General features: G+C 34.4%; 1 pseudogene; it reads right to left on the bottom strand.

Annotated features, from left to right (window-relative positions):
* Window positions 1-10,335: 10,335 nt before the first annotated feature.
* Window positions 10,336-12,685, bottom strand: LOC110427196 (CBL-interacting serine/threonine-protein kinase 25 pseudogene; annotated as a pseudogene).
* Window positions 12,686-15,109: the final 2,424 nt, after the last annotated feature.

The raw sequence follows: 15,109 nt of genomic DNA on the forward strand, positions 1-15,109 counted from the left end.
TTAGAGATCTAGTGGGTAATGCAGTTGGAGATCTAGCTAACGATGCAGTTGCAAATGCAGTCATTGTATCTGGATATTCAACAATCAATATAAGGGTTGGAAGATTGGATTGTCAGTCAACTGACTGATCGTTACGAGGTATGAGCTTTTATCTTTTTTTGTTGCATGAGTTATACCATGTACGATGTATAAACTATTCTAATGTGTTTAATTTTTTTCACTGTGTAGAGTTGATTGATAGGTGAAGAGGATAGTGTGCCAACAAAGAGGGCAACGGTATTGGGGTTGATCTTGATAAGGTAGGTGGCATAAATCAGTCAATTGCATCGACTCTAAGCTCACCTCCCACTACACTAATCGAAAATCATCTTGTCAATAGTCCAACTACGACTTCCTCACATCTTGCTCCTATCCCATCTCTACCAGAGGCCGCTAACATTGTCAACGCACAAATTCTCCTGAAGCTCCACCTCTATCTCAAGTTGAAGAGGCACTTTATCTTGTGAGTAGTCCAACTACAACTTCCTCGTGTCCTGCCCTTGTTCTAACTCCATCAAAGGCCCCTTAGCATGGTTAGATCACACCTTCTCCCGAGACTCCACCTCCACCTTAGGTCAAAGATGCACATGTGAACATAGGTAGCAAATACCTTCGAAGCCCATACGTTAACCTCGCTATTAGTTTAGAGCAAAGTGAAAGATGATTTGAAGGACAGATATAAGTCCTTCATGAAAAACAAACAAGCCAGGTAAAATGATAACAATACACGATATTATGGTTAACGGTTCTAGTGTATTGATTCCATAGACCTTTTGATGTGGGTATTATATATATGCAGGGTTAACATTCTAGACATTGAAAGGTAGGAGGGCCTTGATTGTTTCTAGTGATTGGAGATGTTGATTGAGTTATTGGGTAACCGACACATTGATAAATGCATCAACGTCATTTGTAAGCGGGCACACGAGCACCATCCACAACTCTACAACAGAGAATATGCATTATTGACAGTTACTCTATGTAAGTATATTTTAATAAGTAATAATTATTCAACTGTGTAGGGTTCATTAGTTAATGGCATCTAACTATTGTGTGTAACTTAATTGACAACTTATTTTGTTGGGTCTGAGCAAAAAAATGCAAACTCCCTTGATCGAAAAGACATTCAAGCCGATTGAGGCAATATTGCTAGAACATTTGCTTGAATATACGAAGGGTGGGAGTCCTCCGTGGGGTTTGCCATGACATGAGGTTGACTCAATTCTCATATCGTGCTTTTTCAATGGCCACTGGGTGGTAATGCACATCGACTTGTTGAAATAAAGTATGACGTTAGTCGACTAATCATACAGTCAAACAAATGCAATGAAGTTCGACTTTCATGATGAGCAGATGAGTCCACTAACAACATTGTTTCCCCTTATATGCCATTGAACTGGGTACTTTGTCGGCTCGTGTTGTCAAAAATGACCTTTTACTCAAATGAGGTATAAGTTAAATGAAAAAACCCTAGCATAGCAAGATTTGAACAGTTGAGGGGATTGGGTTATCACTTCATTGCAGTGGTTGATCGATTCCAAGGATCATACCATGAAGGCAAATGCCATAGACAACCTTCAAAAAAGTTTTGCCCTTAAGATTTTTGCAAATAGTGTGACTTATTAATTTTTTTAAGTTTTTTTATTCATTTTTCTAATATGTAAAGTAACATTGTTATGTATCATTTCCAAATTATTTTTTGTTGTATCATTAACAAATTATTCTTTGTTGTATCATTTATAAATTATTCTTTTTTATATTACTTAATAAAAAGAAAGACAATAAGAACAGTTCGGTATTCATTGATGCGATAAACATATGGGTCCAATAACAATATTATTCTTTTCTTATTCATATCTTAAATTTTGTTAGTATTTTACGCAATTTCAATGCTAGAGTTATTGAGTTTACATAAGCCAACCCCATGACTTTATAGGTGTATGACATGTTGAATTGCATTGCTTGACATAAACATGTCACGCGATGCCCACACTAGTCAATATTGCGGGAACATTACGTGAATGGGGTATAGTCGTAATGTGACATATAAATTACATGAATGGTGTGCATGGAATTGTATGACTAGTTGATATTGAATCGCGCGACTAGTTGATATGGAATCGCGCGACTAGTTGATATGGAATCTCATGACTAGTTGATATGGAATTGCATGACTATTTGATTTGGAATCACATGACTAGTTGATATTGAATCGCGTGAGTAGTAAATATGAAATCACGTAAACCATTGATATGAAATCGCATGACCAGTTAATATAGAATCGAGTGACTAGTTGATATTGAATCACGTGATTAGTAAATATGGAATCATGCGAGTAGTTGATATAAAATCGCATGACTAGTTGATATTGAATCACTTGAGTGGTAAATATGAAATCATGTGACTAGTCGATAGTGAATCACGTGACTAGTAACCATAGAATCGCGTGACTAGTTAATATGGAATTGCTTGATTATTTGATTTGGAATCACATGACTAGTTAATATGGAATCACATGACTATTTGATTTAGAGTCTCGAGATTAGTTGATATAGAATCGCATGACTATTTAATATAGAATTACGTGACTATTTGATATGATATTATAGGACTCATTTATTGTGTGTCATATTCTTTGAAACAGGGTAAGGCAATTATGATGGATAATATCAAACCAAAACCTAACCCTAAGAACCATCATAACATTATATCCAATTGAATACCCTAAACCCTTAACCAGAAGTATGAGTAAACACATGAAAGTTAAACCACATGTTGATAAAAAAAAAACCCAAAATACCACAAATTGTTAAACAAACAAATTACAGTATCCTTAATCACAAAATGTAAATCTTCATCTGCTATGCTTGACTCAGCAAGAACCAATGACAACTGACTTCCTTTTTCTCTTAGATTCATCTCAAAAAAAACTCATCTCTATCTATTTCTTTTGGCCGCGTTTATGTTGTCTGATCAGCTATATCTATTCTTTGTATTAGAAGATTCTTAACATTCTGTATCCTTAATTCCAATGTCTACATTCTATTAGTTTGGTTAGTGAGTTTCTCATCAATTCTCACAAATATATTATACATCACATCATTCGAAACAGGATCTGGAATAACTTTAGATGGACTAATGGATGGAGTATCATAGGCAAGATGAATAGGGCTACCTTCAACAAAGTTGAATGACTCATCAACACTCATCTCATATCCTTTTTTCAAGAGCTATCTAATAAAAAGTTTACGAGGCCTGCAACTGGTCCAATCAGCTAGATATCTATTACATCAGATCCTTTTCTTCTTAACAAGAGTCGATATGATGTTTCCGTATGGTAGAGTCGTCTCATCCCTGTAAGGCAACTCCTCTTATTTTGATAATCATATATTGTGCAATATTCACACCCAATTAGGTTTCAATTGATTCCATCATCCATATGTCGTCAACGCTAACATGTCTTAAAAGACTAATCCTTCCCTATAATGTGGACACAAAAAAATTATTTACCAGCCTAACTATTACAGAATGCAAATGATGAGCAAAACATGAATTTGTCATGAATAGTTTTGTTCATCTTCTCACTATGGCCGATATGCCGATTGCTCATAAAATGGGAGAAGTCTAGATTGTCCCTCTCTATACTTCGTTTTCAAAAGTTTCCTAATATTGAAGTCAGACAGTATGAACTTTATTCCTTTCAAAAATGTTCAAAATATATGGATTAAAATTACCAAGATTTTGAAATTTATTTTTACCCCAGCATATGCTAGAGTAAAATTTCCTAACAAGAGTTATGCTATAATCCATATTTGGAAAGGTACTTAGACCCTTAAGTTTATCTATGTCAAAAAATGTATTTAAGTCATGCTCAAGGTCTACGTATGATTGCATTCTCTATTACACTATACTTAGCAGCATATGTGTTTTTCCTAAACCGTGAGGACGAGGACAGAGTGTTACCTTATTCAATGGAAAAACCAATTGATGAGGTAGGCAATTCAAGTGCCAGTTTCCATTTCTTCTTTGAACGTAGAGTAGAGTATTCATCATCACGCTTAATTTTGTGGCCATTGTCACTAACATCGGGTGTAAGAGAAGATACGGTCATTGATTTTGATTATGCAAAAAAGTTTGAGTTTAGGGGTTGAACTTACAGCTAGAGATAGGTTTAAGAGATTTTTGTTGAATTATGGGTTAGAGTTTAGGGTATTAAGGAAACCAGGAGACAAAACAATAACATTTTGAATAACAAGGAAAAGAATTAAGTATAATAATTGCGTGATTAGCTTTTATGTATTAGAAATTGCATGACTAGTTGTTATGTATAGCAACTCAACTCTTAAGACTAGAGGCAGATGGGAGGAAGGGCAAGCCCCCTGCCCCTCAAACAATTTTTGAATTTTTATAATTTATATGTATTTTTTAAAAATTTTATAATTTTACCCCTCTAATAATTTAACAAGTTTTATAACTTTCTTTACTTTTAGAAATTTTTTAATTTTGCCTATACAAAAAAGTTTAAAAGTTTTCTAACATATTTTTATTTTTTTGAACTTTTATAATTTCACCCTTACAATAATTTTTTGTTTAGTTAAATATCCCACAACAATTAGTCAACAACTAATTTTAATAGGACTAAAACAAAACCAGTTGCATTTTCCAAAAGAAAAATTATAAAATCAATTGCAATAGAATTATTTTCAAACCCTACTTCAATAAAAGCTCACAACCACTACTTATTCTATTTTATTGTTAACAAATGTTGTAGAAACAAAAAAAAAATCATTTTATACACTTGTATTTACGTGTCTTATTTGTTTGGTAATTGAATTCTCTGGCAGTGAGCTCTTAGTTAACTAAAGATGCTACTTAGTCCACTAAGTCTTCTCTATCTAGCAATTTGCTTTCCTTTCTTAATCAGTTAAGTAAGGCTTTAACCGATTAAGAGCCTACTGTCTCTGAACTGGCCAACTTGATATTTGGATTTTAGTTGACTAACTCCGTTGATTATCTGACTAACCTCCATTGATTATCTGACTAAGATGCTTCTGTTTTGTGACTCATTTGTAACTTTTTATTCTAATGAGTTTTGATATTTGCTTTCTAGTGATTAATTTATTACTGACATGGATTTTTAACCTGCACACTCAAGTAGTATAGTTAGACATTAATGAGTGAGCATATTTTATTATTATTAAAAACTTATGGAGCCAACATATGTCCTTAGTCTAGCCTATAACTTAGAACTCCACTCGATCCATTGGTTGTGTGGAAAAGTGACATGTTTCATTGAGCCGTATGTTCAATAGATTGAAAGCCCAAAGGCTAAGTGGCGTGGTCAAATTCAATGCCTTATTGTGCTGGTCATGGAACTAATGTTGGAACATGCCTCTGATGCACTCGATCAAAATGGTTATTGGCATTTTTCTTTCCTGCCTCAAACAAAAGTTAATACACTCCGCAATGTTGGATGTCATGAGCTTGTAACGCCTTACCGGTGACCATGCACATGTCCATCTCTTAAGGCCTAATATCATAAGGTTGTCGTAAGCAGGTTTGTAAAGCTGTTTCAACTGATTCATATGTCTGTTAAAATCAGCAAGGCTGTAGCAGTTGGTGGCCAAGGTGAAAATCATAGCAACATCTTCTCATTTGAACCTATTTTTAACATTTTTCCCTAAGTGGTAATTGTATAGATCATGGTACGCATCCATTAACTCTTTCTCAATTGCATTCTTAATGCCAAGATGCTGATCAGAAATGAACATTTTATTTTCAAGACAACCAATCGCACGACGTAATTAGATAAGAAACCACGACCAAGACTCTTTGGCTTCCATGTGGCCAATGCCAAATGCAGTTGGATATATCTGCTCAATCGCATCTTTGCATACTATAACAAATAGAATACCCTTGAATCTACCTTTCAGATGTGAACAACTACAAGTCGCATTATAGCATTGAACCCCCGAAAACATGCCCTGAACACTCAGAAACAATATTTGAATCGTTATTCCTCATCCATAGTGACAGCCATGACACTACCAAGATTTTTACATTCCCATATATGGAAATATGAGGGGAGGAGTTGGAATGACTCTTTTAGGGGACCGAAAACAAGACTCTTCGCATACTCCTTTGCTTGCCAAGCTTTACCATATAGGGATAGAAATTCCCATTTTTGATTCATCTTTTCTATTATTTCCTTAGGTCTTAATGGTGTTACATTATTTCCTTATAGCTTAGTGGAGATAAGCTCACCAATTAACCTTACATTTGTAGCTCGATACCCACCTTGCAAACCATAAATAGTATATATGTGTATCATCTAGAATGTCTGAACTTGCCAATATTTTCCCTTAGGCAACTTTGTGCATACAAAGCAAACTTGCATGCCTTCTCCTTATAAGCAACCTCCAAACAAGCATGACATAAGTTTTTAACTCTAATATCGAAATGCTCTTTTAATGTCAACATGCTCAAAGCTCATTTTAATTCAGCTTTTAATGGAAACACTTTTCGCGATATAAGTGGTTGTCTATTAATCTGGACTCCTCAGTCGTAACTGTTTAGAAGGATATAATATCTACACCTGGAATAATCCATTGATAAGATACCCCTATATTTACCCTCTCTTAATCACTGTCATCAAGCGAATGAATGCTGTTCTCCAGTACAATAGGGTTGTTGTAAATAGGGTTAACGCATTCAGCATCTTCCAATTCAACAATTGTGGCATGGTCATCACATTGAACCTTTTCTAACACAACAGTTGTGGCATGTCTTGTACTGCCATTTGCATGAATGCAATCCAGAATATTGTTGTGCTTACCTTTATCGTCCTCTGAACAATCATCATGTTCGCTAATGTAATCATCTTAATAATATTTTGTAACTCATCATTCCAATCCGCCATGTCGTCCTCTTCAATAACATCTTCAATTTATCATATGCATTATCATCATACGTTAAACGTGATTTCCATGGTTGTTTGTTAGGAAATGCATGGTGTGGTATATCAGAATAATTAACATTTTGTTGTGGGTGATTACTATGTTGGATACCGTGTTCATGTGGAATATCGTTTGCATTTCATGCCTTAAATTGTCACAAACACAACAACTGCCCTCTTTTCTAGTAGAATACTTGCTACATCTTCATCATCCCTGATAACTACATGCGAAACCCCTACGACATGATCGAGCAATATATGTTGCTCGATTTTGTTATTATGTGACTTGACCTTAACAACATTTTCAACCAGCTTCACTAGGCCCGAAAATGACAAATCATTCCCAACACCCCTCACTCGGATCTCATCACCTTTGTAAGTGTCATCAACCCAATGACCACTGTATGTAATCATAAGATTCACATTTGGCAGGTCGTTGAAATTTAATAGAAAATAAGTATTACAATAAGATAATTTATGAAAAATTACCCTTTAATGCATAAAAACCACTTATGCAATGCCTAAGTCACGGAATAACATAAAGTCAGTCTCGCAATGTCTAACACACATTCACACAATACCTAAAAACTAGTAAAGAAAAACCTCAAAACAAGAGATAAATTACACAAGTCATGCACCGTTAGTTTCACAATACCTAATAATACGTCAATCAATGCTTAACATCCACTCACGTTATGTCAAAATAACTAGTCACATATTGACCCAATGTTATGCAATTCATAAAAACCAATCATGTAGTGCCTAAAAAGTAGTCAATGAATGTCTCAAACTAAAATATGCATTGCACAATTCACGTAACACCTACAAGCCAGTTTCGCAATACCTAATAATAAGTCACTCAATGCCTAATATCCACTCACGTTATGCCAATATAACCAATCATGTAGTGGCCCAACGTTACGCAATACATAACAACAAGTCACGGAATACATAAAAACCAATAACACAATACTTAAAAAGTAGTCAAGTAATATCTTAAAACAAAATATGCATTGCACAATACATGCAGCGCTTATAAGTCAATCTCACAATACCTAATAATAAGTCATTCAATGCCTAATATCCATTCACGTTATGCCAACATAACCAGTCATGTATTAGTCCAACATCACACAATACATAACAAGAAGTCACAGAATACATAAAAATCAGTCACGTAATGCCTAAAATGTAGTCAAGAATTGTCTTAAAATAAGATATGCGTTACACAATTCACGTAGTGCCTATAACCCAATTTTGTAATACCTAACAATAAGTTACGCAAAGCATAACATCCATTCACGTTATGCCAAAATACCAAATAACACATTGACCCTACGTCACGCAATACATAAAAGCTAGTCACGGAATGCATAAAAACTAGACATGTAATACCTAAAATCTATTCAAACAATGCATAATATCCATTCACACAATGCATAATATCCATTCACTTAATGTCTATAAACAAAATAATATTCCAACTTTTGGCATCATACCTTTGCTTCTCTTATATAAATAGAAATTAAGAAATTATGGTAAGTAACCAAGTTATTCAATATAATAGAAATTAAACACAGTAACTCATTTCATGGAAAATATGTGATAAATTAATATTTTTATTCATTAGCTGAAAAAAAGCAGATGATACAACATATGAACCATGGTTCATTTCTTTTTAATCTCATATACTATTTCATAAATTTCAGTTAGAATCTTGTTATTGCCTAAAATTTCTGTCTTCAGGACTTCTGTCCTAATCAGCATCTTATCCATCAACCCATGCATGTCCTTCTCCATGTTCTCAATTTGGTCCATCAACTTAACGAAATATGCTATAACATTGTCGAGGATACCTTCTTCTTCAGTGGTAACCCCTTTCTCAGTTTCGCATTTGGAATGATTGAAAGCCATGAGAATTTTGAGATTTTCCTTTAGATGATTTTGATTCAAATGGATAATGGTTCCTTTTATTTATAGGCATGAATGCTGACTATTGGAAGAGTGTTCAATGGTTTTAGGCTTGTTTTCTAATGAATATGGTTAGTTTGTAAATCGATGCATTAAGTGCTTTAAAGAGAATTTCAGAGTTCTGTGTCAGTCGAATTTGAATGGTTTTCTACATTGATATAAATGGAATTAAGGGGATTGAATTGGTTATTAAGTATTCTTAATTCTCTTGTAATTTTACAAAATTTTTTATTAAGGGGACCGAATTAGTTGATAATCAGTTTCAACCTTAGGTAGATAAAACAATTCAATTACTAAAAACCAATCACACAATGCCTACAAACTAATCAAGCAATTCCTAAAACCTTGTCACGGAATGCACAACTCACGGAATTTCTAAAATATAGTCTCGCAACACTTTTTATCTAATCCCACATTGTCTAATATTCAGTCATGTAATGCTAAATAAATAGGTTACCATTCCTAATAATCAATCAGGCTATGCCTAACATCCAGTCACACACCTTAATATTCAGTGATGCAATGCCTAATAAATATTCACGTATCGCCTGTAAACTAATTGATTTCGCTACTCTCAACCAGATTTAAGCTTCCAAAATCATATAATTTACCCATCAACTTTTGTGTTCTATGAATATAAAAAAATAAACCCAAGAACCCATAACAACTAACTTAATGTCATTTATGCACTTTGGGCTGGTGAGAAAGTTGGATGGTGATATAGATCTCAATGGCGTTGGAGAGTTGGATGACGAGATATAGACCCTGATGAAGTTAGAGAGTTGGACGGCGAGATAGTTAAATCGAGATTTAATTTTGAATTTTTTATTTGAATGACAAGAAAGGAGAAAAAAACCAAAACCATTTAAGTTGGATTAAATGATTTAAAAGGTATTCTTATTATGTCATGTCAAAAATTATCTAAAAATAATTTTTGAAGTAAATTTATTAAAAAGGATATTTTTCATAATTTTCTCAACAAATTATCTTTTTATTGTTCTTTTGTAGAAAGCTAACGATCTTCTTCTAGTAAAATGACAATAGGAGAATAGCCTAGGAAGTTGAAACTTTTGTCTATGCTCTGGACATGGAACAAAGTAAAGTGAGCATATTTTGGGCCCGATCTGGAGCCACCACTCATCGCATAATCCAACCATCGCCACATAGAATAGATGATCAAAGACATATATTGGCATAACCGATATGGTAACGGTCTTATAATTATTTTTTAACCACATTTTTTAAAAAAATTTTCAATTTATTATTAAATATATATCACTTATAATAAATTAATAAAATTTATCTTCAATCTTTGAAACTAAAATACCATTCTTATTTCTCCGACTAATAATTCATGTACAAATCTCATCTGATCATGCCTCAAAATATTGAAACATCTACTTGTATATATTTATCTAAGATCCAATAACACATACGATAAGAAAACCAGGTTAAGGGATAAAGTCTATATATTACAAACAAAAACAAGGGTTATCAAGGCACAAGTATTTGCCATTAGTGACAGCTATTTTCACCTTGCCAACTCCACACTATGTCCCTAAGGGCTGGCCTCATGTCTTCCTCGCAAAACCTGTTGTACTCGAGAGTGTCACCAGCGGACTTGGAGAACTCCACCACCGCTACCTCGGGCACTACCTCGAAAACCTCCGCCGTCACGGCTAGTTTTCCTTTCCTTCCCTCCGTTTTCCCTTGCATTTTAACCTTGAATTCCTTCATAGTCAACACCCTGAAATTCAACTTCTTTGCCATGGATTCAAGCCTTGCCATGATCGCTGAAGCTGAACATTTGGATGTAAATAGAGAAGCTGGCTTCGTTTTGCTCTCGAACAAGTTTGACAAGTCAAATCCTGATGACATCGACGATACTAATTCAAACGCGTTGTAGAAAGGTGGTGATGATTTCGTCGTTGCCATTTCCATCTCTCCACTGCTCTCAATGTCACCCTCGTCGCCAATTTCTGCCGATGACTCTTCAGTTGAAACTACAACAGCCTTTGTAAAACCCTTTCGGAACCAGGGGTTTCGCATTATTCCTGGAATTGTAATCCTCTTTACAGGGTCAGCAACAAGCAGCTTCGAAATTAATCTCCTTGCATCGTTTGAAATCCAGGGTGGGAACTCATATTCTGCCTTGAAAACTTTCCTGTACATCTTCATAACATTTTCAGCTTGGAAAGGCAAATACCCTGTCAGCAAAACAAACAGAATAACCCCACAAGACCAAATGTCAGCTTTGGCTCCATCATAACCTTTCTTCCTCAAAACCTCCGGCGCAACGTAAGCTGGAGTGCCACATTGCGTGTGCAGCAAACCATCGTTTCGGAGCTGTTCTGGCAAAGCAGAGAGGCCAAAATCAGTGACTTTCAAGTTCTCATTCTCGTCCAATAGCAAATTCTCTGGCTTCAAATCACGATGGAACACGCCACGACTGTGACAAAACTCTACTGCACTAACCACTTGCTGAAAGTACTTCCTTGCTGAATCCTCCTTTAACTTTCCCTTAGCTACCTTAGCAAACAATTCACCTCCTTTGACGTATTCCATTACGAAAAAGATTCTTGCTTTGGTTGCCATGACTTCTTTTAGCTCAACAACATTTGGGTGGCGCACCAACCTCATGATCGCAATTTCTCGCTTTATCTGCTCCATGAAACCTTCTTTCTTGACTTGGTCTTTGTTGATAACTTTGATGGCTACACTCTCTTGAGTTGAAATGTTTTTCCCGTAGTAGACCTTGGCAAAGGTGCCTTGGCCTAAAACCCTCCCCATCTCGTACTTTCTAAAGATGATATTCCTGGTTCCATTCTTCTTGCTGATGCCTTGGTTCTCAGCTTGCTCTTCCATGTCTCAAGTAAGCTTCTTCCTAATCAGGCAAAGGAAACATTTTCCTGACCATAAAGAAAGGTCATTTGGTTCACTAAAATAAGTGGGATTTCCCAGGGATGTAAAAGAAGATACGGCCAGAAGAAGTTTGGGGTTTGTGGTGCATAATCACAAGGACGGTAAGGGTGAAATAGAGGAAAATTGGTGGGGAAAAGCATGATGTTTGGAAGGGAAGAAAACAGGGGAGAGAGTGAGAGGAAGAGAGCTGTAGTTGATTGTCCCGTATCCGCTGGCGGACATGGTATTGTTTTGGGGGAGAGTGAACTCTGCAAAAAACGGCAAATCACACAGACTGGAAATATCTGAGAATTTAAATAATCGGAAATCCTGCCAATAGGAGAAGGGACACGTGAAATATTTGTGGGGTAAAGTAATTTATGACTTTTCTTGGATTCAGGTCGGCATTCCAAGCGTGAAGCTTCCTCCTGTGTAGAGCCGTATTTGCCAAATCAGTACCCAATTCTCAAAGATTTTGGCACAATCTTAGATGCATCAGGGCTGGGAAAAAGACACAGTGATTCTGGCGGTGGCTGATGAAGTGGGTGAACTTCGCCTCACAATTAACTTGTGAATCTGGCTCGATCGGTAGCAATCCGGTGACAGTTTTTGCTATCAACGTGGTGCCTGTTTTTCTCGATTAAAGCTCACACCATGGTTTCCAAGGGTCCAAAAAGAGAGAGAGGTGGTTGAGATGCAACGAACAAAGGGTCCAATGGCTTTTCGAGGCAACCGCAGCTTCCCACTGCACTAGAGTTTAACTAGTCTCTTATATTGTATAATGTCATATTTAATAATAAGTCTAAGAGTGCATTTTCCCTTTTAGGACTAATAAATGTAATAAAAGAAAACGACTGTGTTTGTTTTTTTCTCCTAGGATTCCAAAATGATAAAACTTTTAATAGTAATTAGTTAATGCACCACACAATTCTCCTAAATCTTAAGATTACTAGAATATGGACATTACGTGAAAACTTAATGAGCAATTGCTTTGTATTCTTGTTTAATAAATGGACAAAATAACTTTTCAGCACGTAATTGGAATTATGCTATTTTATTGGCCCAAGAGTCATGGTTTGCTTTTCATGTTACAGCTGCAGATGACAATTTTTTGCAGCTAAAAAGGATTTTACATTAATGTCGTAATCTGTTATAATAAGAGAAATTTTGTATTATGAAATTATATTTATTTATAATTACATATACAAATGCTTTAACAAACAATATTATAGCATTAAATTTAACCGGATACTGTAATCTAAGTAAGCAATAATATTATCTCTTCCTCTCCGTTGAGTATGTCCTCGTTTTAGTGGTGACATGATTAATTATGTAAAAGACATTTTGCATCCCATCTATCAAACATAAATTATATCTAGACTAAATTAAGTATATTTTATTATGATTTAATCTCTCATATTAAAATTAAACAATGAATTTTATCAATTCAATAAAACAATTTTTTGCAATAATATAGAGTCAACAAAAGAAATAAATTATTAATGTTTGGAAGCCAGGGCAATCCCCTCCTGCTTACCTCAATTTTTGTAGGGCTACGTGTCAAATCCCAAATCTTATCAGCTTACCTATTAGGATTCTCGGTTCTTACTTCTTAGCTTTTAAAAGAAAAAAGATAGAGATGAGTAATTAAAATTTGATATCAGAAGGTTACTTATTATTTTTATTTAAGACAAGGTGAACCAAAAATGATAACCTAGATGTACTTAATTTGTTGTAATAAAAATGGTAATAGACAATCGATCCTAATTATTTGTCTTTATTTAATTTTTATGAAAACTAAAAAATTATTTTTAGTGTATTTTATATAAAAATTTTGTTTTTTTTTATAAAATTAATGTACCATGATTTTTAATGCTAAAAACATCAGGAAAAGCTAATAATTTTGAAATAATACATATATATATATATAAAGAGAGAATTAGGTATTAGAAAAGACTTAATTTTAGAATATCCAAATAAGAAAAAGATGGATAAAGAAATGAGATTTTTCCCCCACATGATAAGTAACTTCTCTATAAGATTGTCTTTTGGTTTGGTCATCTTCTCATGTCTTTTGAAGTGAATAGATTAGACATTATCATTTTATGGTTTATAGCTATTAAACCAAGGGATTGTTAAATTTATGCATGGAATTAAATTAACATACTAGTAAAAATTGAATGAATTATTTAATTTTTTTTATATATGTGATATTGAATTACATGAAAAAATAATTTTCTTTTATTTTATAAGCGATAATTAATAATTTATTAAAACAGCCACTCAAAGTGAACTAAGATGACTACTAACCCACCATTGGATTAATTAAAAAACTTATAAACTTAAGTTGATCGATATGCCCTAACCACTTATAATGCCAACTTGGTGAATGCATGATAAATTTCAGCCTTCTCTTTTTTGGTCCCATTGAGGAGGACAAATTTGAAATATACACATATAGAGATAATTAATTTAATTTTATATTGTTGGTATTATAAAATGGCAAAAGACTCAGTTCTCACAACCACCCCACAAACATGAAATTTAAAAATTGATTTAACTTTCCATTGTTGGTATTATACAATAAGCTAGTGGTCTTCGTAAAAATATTCCTTGAGATAAAAAAACAGGTTAAGATAATTATCACTTGAGATTGTTGCCCCTAATCTGATCAAACGACTTTTCCTCACAAGAAAAGAACAAATTGGTCTTAGCTTACGTTTAGATATTAGTTTGAGAAATAAATATTTGAGTTTTCACCTTATCAGATTGTCTTCAATTGCACTAAAGTATTCAATACCATATATAGCACTTTTATCTTGACTTGTATCGGAATCTACATCCGCAGCCCAACTTTTATTTGCTTAATCTTTCTCTTCATGAAGTCCAACGTCAATTTTTCTTGGGAAAATATCAAGAAGACAACTATTACATGTGACAGGGACCTAGACCAAATCCAAACATAAGGCTAACCTTTCTATGATCAACTTCGTTGTAGATGAGGCAGATAGACTAAGGAAAAGTTGAAAGCTACTTCAATGATTGTTATTATTATTGATTTTGAGAAACTAGAGATAAGGTCGAATAATTCCAAGGAGGCCGAGCATCAATGCTTAGAAAGTTTGGTACCTGTCTCCAAATCCAAGTCTTAAATCTCCCTCAGGGCGTGGAAACCAGTTAAAAAAGGGTCCAAAGCTAGAAGTGATGGCGGCGGCATTCTGAAGCAGTCATCCTGGAAATGAC

Source organism: Theobroma umbraticum, unplaced genomic scaffold (assembly GCF_002168275.2).
Source record: "Theobroma umbraticum cultivar Fairchild unplaced genomic scaffold, ASM216827v3 scaffold_228.0, whole genome shotgun sequence".
NCBI classification, from domain to species: domain Eukaryota; kingdom Viridiplantae; phylum Streptophyta; class Magnoliopsida; order Malvales; family Malvaceae; genus Theobroma; species Theobroma umbraticum.